At 39.6% G+C, this 5,833-nt stretch overlaps 1 protein-coding gene across 1 annotated transcript in view; it reads right to left on the reverse strand.

The window, feature by feature from the left end:
* Positions 1 to 5,381, reverse strand: part of LOC118410459 (eyes absent homolog 1-like) — a gene marked incomplete in the record, with an annotated part of 97,819 nt that extends 92,438 nt beyond the window's left edge. The window contains 1 exon segment of the mRNA XM_035812191.1: positions 5,152 to 5,381.
* Between the last annotated feature and the right edge of the window lie 452 nt (positions 5,382 to 5,833).

The raw sequence follows: 5,833 nt of genomic DNA on the forward strand, positions 1-5,833 counted from the left end.
AGGCATTTTGTATGTGCTGTCATGCCTCCTTTCCCGCCAGATTTCTGGGGGAAGCCCATTGAAATCAGAGCCAGGCTGACCACTGTAAACACAGATACCCTACCCCAGCCCAGCTCCCCTATCCGCCTCTCTGTCTTGCTCCACAAAATACCACCTTCCAAATAAACAGCCTAGCCTTGCGATAAGTCTACAAATATAGTAGCGGGGCTGTCAGAGCCAAGGATTGACAGCTAGCGAAGGGCTGAAAAGTAGTGCCAAAGACCAGGGGATACTGTCCTGCTGACATGCAAACAAAATACCTGAGAAAAAGAGACTTTCTCCTGTGTACTTGACACCTACACATGACATGCTGTATTGCTTTCCCTTTTTTCTTCCTATATATCTTCATGCAAATTTCAGTTCACATTGCAACACCAGTTTCTAGCCTTCATGTGTTAGTTCCTGTAAGCTGGATTCTAACTTCTGGATAATAACAGCTAAATGCTGATTAAACTACAAATAGGATTTAAGTTAACAATGTGAGAGAACAGGAGGTAATGAGTGGGCACGAAAAATCCAGAAGTTGTGCCTTGAGAGCCACACTTGATAAGCAGACGTGTCACGCTATGTCGGGTCTAAAGAAAATCAGCTCAGCAGGAAAGTCCACCTTGCTCACAAACAATGGCCTAAACTCTTAAGAAATATTTTGTGCATAACATAGAAATTTCTATGTGGGAAAATTAGGCGCTGGTAGTAAACATCTACACACCTGGAAGGAAAGAGAACACAACACTTTGTCTAAAAGGGTGCCTACAACAAGCATACAAGTAAGCAATAAGGTGCCCAGATATACTTGCATACAAGGTAGACTTGGATAAGAAAACCACAATCCCAACAGTTCATTATTATAATATTCCCTTGGAAAAAAAAAAGTCTTGCAAGTTAACCAGTTAAAAACAATCCTACTCAATCTGTGGCTGAACCAAGACAAAAAATGTCTCCATCAAAAGTTACGAATGAAAAAAAAGGCATGTACAAACTGTCACAGTACCAGTGATGCCAACTGGCTTTGTTGGTTTCTGTTTTTGTTGTGAAATTGGAGCAAGGCTGGAGCTTTTGCTGGTAAATACTAACAGTGCCTAGGCAAGGGTTTCTCTATACCACAACGTTCTTTGTTACTAAAATCCCTGACAATTACAACACTTATCCAGACTATACAAATAGGCTGAATGCAGACATATATGTATAGTACACTGCATGGTAACATTGCTGGAACTATACATAAAGAGTAAAACTGATCTGCACGGTAGAAATTAAACCCCTTGAGACTTGGAAGGGGGTTTCCTGAAAATATGACACCCAGACAGGTTCCAGGGGTGTGAACAGTATGAATAGATAAGGCCATGCAGTCATTTACATAATACTTCTCAACAGTAGCAACTTAGCAAGGAAACCTCTGGCAGAAGTATGAATAGAAACAAACAGGTACGACAAAAAGTCAAGATTCAACTCATTACAGCTAAATTGGAAGTACAGTCTAGAATATCAACAACCTTCCTGAAAACACACTATTACTAGTATCAGAGTTTTAGAAAATAACTACATTCAAAATCTTTACTAGATATATCTTATCATCAATCAAAAACGATAGACCATGTGACAGCCATTATATTTTCACAACCAAAATGATATGTAGCAGCTCTCCAACATTTACTAAATCTGTCTGCAGAAATAAATCTTGTTTAATAACCTGTTAGTGTACTTGTGAGTAATAAATAAGTGTGACACAAGGATAGCAACTAGATATGTTAACTACATAGACAGTCCAATATTTGGCCCGCAGCTGTAGCTACAAAGAGAGAAACAGGGACACATGAAGAGAGCGAGTTGGAATAGCTATCACTACTGGTACTAGTCACATGGCCTTGTAGGCTGATCGAAATAATCCTGAGGGCTCTAATGTTTCCTCCATGGAAATCCGAGCATCCTCACTATTGTTGTGATACAAGGTAGGGAAGAAGAGATATATAGGAGAACAAGGGCCTGGATTTGTGACTTCAACCCTCTCTTACAAAGTCTGTGCATGGTTCATAGCAAGAAGGGATACACAATCTCACCTGTATGAAAGACGGGACACTAAGCTGAAGATTTTAGGTAAACCTTGGGGATATACAAAGATCTTCCTAAATTCTGGAACATATACCTTTTGTACACAATGCAAAATCGTCAATGAAATTAGAATTACTCAGTTGCTAACAATTTCAAAACACGATCAACTATTGATTCTTCATATAATGATACTTTGTTATTCATGAGTTTGAATGAATTCTCCTACAAAGAGGCCAATACAAATAAAAGCAAATATCAATACCTACGAAATAGTACAAATGAGATGCAAAAGCATTAATCATGAGGATGTGATGATGCCTCAAACAATACTCAAGGATTATCATAATGTTGTTCCATGTGGATTAATTCTTTCACATCCTATAATCACACATCTAAACACTATTTTCACACCATGACAAGAATACAGTTGCATTTAATGAGACTTTAATCAGGAAACCAATTTGATTCCTGTGAAAAGAGTAATTTCCTGTAACACATGCGATAGACTTTAAATTGACCAACTAATATACTGTATTACATGTGACCTCCTTGGTATTACAACATGAAATGTTAAGAGGATTTTCTTTGTTAGGAGCAACAGAAGGTGCATTTTCCCTGGCACACTGAAACACAACACACACAGTGCAAAAGGTTTGTATTTGCAACATACTTTTTGATTCCAAACCTATAAGAAACCTTTTCAACTCAAGGAAGTAATTCAATGTGACCAGGATAGAATTTAGAAATCACATAATACTGGGCATTTCTGACATAATAATCCTGAAATTGAATTTTGTTGTGTCCTTCAAGGTACCCTACGATTGGATTGGCTGTTTCTGCATTCCTTTCAGATATTTTCATGACAGACTGCTTGGTTACACTACAGTTGCTTTGCCCAAAGCTGTTTCTGGATCAACAACACACTCGGGGTGAACAACAAAAATACTGAAACAGAAAACTCAAGAATCTTAAATTTTCACTTTTTCAAACATGCAAAAGTTTGCACAAATCTTTAAAATGCCACATATCAGAAACAGTTCTAACTTTCTGTGTAGAAGTTAGAAGGTAGCCACAAGTCTGACAGTATCAGCATGGTAGCAACAGTCTTGACATGGCAACTAGAGGGACTGACAACCCAGCCCACAAAGTAAATGAAATAAAATACAACAGCTACAACTTCCTCACATAACATTGTCGTTGATATAAAATCATCAAACAAGTATACATATGATCTGAGGTTGGCAGTTATAAAACAGAAAAGTCTGTTTGTGGTCTTAATGTTAAAACCAGCAGCTTGTTTTGAGTTTGTAGCTGCTGCTACAGTATGTCCTTGTCACACCTTGCTAAAACTCCAAACTATCTGACCTTCCACCAAGGTTGGTGTTTGAATGTTTGTATACAGTAGCTGCCAGCTGAAGCCCTTTAGCCACTTTGGTTTTTTGAATATTTTCAGCATGTCTTTGCTGAAAAAAAAAGAAATACACCCTTCCACTAGATTCTATCTGAGCTGCCATCTTCATTCTTTTTCTCATCAGCGACAATAAGACCAAACATTCTGACCCAAAGCGAGCTAGGAACCATTCTAGAGTGGCAGATATCTCCCTAAATGCTACCAATAAAAGAGAAGTTCACGTTATGACTATCAACTGACTTATAACAATTATAATTTCTATATTTCACATCTTGCTGCTTCATTACCTGATTAATAACTTTGAAAAGGGTAATCTTAACTTATTTAAGGCTAAATGGGCCTATTCTAATTAACCAGTAGAGCATGCATATGCTATACACATGCTTTCACTTCATCTTAAATAATACATTGACTTCATCTTTGTCCTTTTATGAGGACAAAAATACCGAAAATGCCTGAGCAACAATTGGCCATTTCTGCGTCAGTCTGCCTGAGGTTCATCAAGAGAGGGCTTCTTGTTTTGACAGCAGTACTGTTCAAACTTTGCCTTCCTCTCCAATTACAAACACTATCCCTATTTCCGTCCGCACAGAACTTCACATTTTCTACATCTTCTGTGTGACGTTTGGAGATGCTTTTGAGGAAATGCTGAAGGTAGAGAGGGAAAAGGAAACGTTAGGAACTGAGCGGGCCTAGTCGAGTCGTGGAAGAAAGAAAACTTTGTTTTGACAGCCGCCGGCACTTGACAATCTAGCGGGACGGGCGGGCACACGTGCTCACTACCATTTGTGTAGGGCCCATTCAGGACAAAAACCAACTCACATTTTACAAGAACACTGCAGATAAAAAGACATCATAAATTCATGTATTTACAAGCCTGTCCATGGGCCAAACTTAAGCACAAAAAAAACTAAAACAAAGAACAATAGTGAAACCCCGAGCAAACTTATTTCTTCAGTTTCCACACAGCTACAAGTGAACACATTTTTTACTAGGCTGAGATAGCGGAACTTATGGTTTAAAAAATATTGACTTAAGATTCGTTGCCAAAGTTAATATGCCTTCCAACGTTCTTATTTTATCCTATATCGTCCCAGTTTCTCACAGGCTAGGCAGAAATCTCCCTAAATCCAACAAAATCCCTCAAAAATCCCACAAAAACATCCAAACTTGGTGGCGCGTCGTCTGCAGCTAGGAAGACATGGCGGGTCATGATGGTGAATGACAGCTTCGGGAAGCGACTCTACATTGCCTGCAGAGGTTCTAGATATACATACATCTGTCCTACCACCTCTAAGCCAAATAAGTCAAGGTTGAGATCTGCATAAGAACCTTAAAAATAATTCTTTTTTTCAAAGATCAGAAACTTAGGGCACTAACTTTTCACGGTAACATCGCAACATAGCGGACCGTTCCATGACCTGCATGTCGGCAAACCGAACACGCGTTCCAATAAATGTGATTTCTAAACTCCCTTCTACCAATACGACCAGAACGATGAGACCACGAGATAACAGAGATTACAAACACTTGTAAATAATCTAAAAGATGGTGTAAAAATCTCATGACAATATAGAAAACGCCAGGCTTGTGAAGCGCGCTCCACAACAGGTCCAGCCCTCCCTTGCATGAGACGTCGAGACCTCACTCACCTCGCTCTGCTTCTCGGCCTCCACACGCTGTCTCGAACCCTATGCGGCCTTCCTGTGGCTCCTGCAGCCGGCTAGAACCTTCAGCAACGTCCAGGTATGGTCAGTTCGACTGATCAGGATCAGGATTTACCTAAAAACGCAAAGAAATCCAGAATTCTGTTCAGAAAATTTTCTAAAATTTCGCCATTCCTCGACCCGCGCGCGCAAGGATTCACGGGACAGAAACACTGGCGGACTGATATTGTTTTTGCTTCGGCCGCTTTACTCCTGGTAAACAAAGTAGTCACTCCGGGCTGTGCTACTGTTAGTAGTACCATATGAGCTATACAAAACGTTTCAGATGGAGGAACCTCGTGGAGATCAATGCCATTTATGCAACTCGGGGAAGGAGTGTATCGAGTTCGTAAAAGTCGCTAGAAAAGAAGAAAAGGGGATAAGGTTGTGTGTTCTTTTCCACAAAAAAAGAATGGTTATGAGAAAGTCAAAGTCAAAGAGAAAATGAACTGCGATGTGCTGAAATGATAACAGTCTCCACAAAAATGTGCAATAAAGGTCTTCATTCACTAAACTCATTTTCTGGCGGAAAATTATTTCGCTAAATTACTTGCCAGACGATGTAGTCGGCCAGAAATGGACAAGAAGTTTGCAAAACAAGTATTTTGGCATGTACAATGTGCACTGA

This window comes from Branchiostoma floridae, chromosome 2, assembly GCF_000003815.2.
Source record: "Branchiostoma floridae strain S238N-H82 chromosome 2, Bfl_VNyyK, whole genome shotgun sequence".
NCBI classification, from domain to species: domain Eukaryota; kingdom Metazoa; phylum Chordata; class Leptocardii; order Amphioxiformes; family Branchiostomatidae; genus Branchiostoma; species Branchiostoma floridae.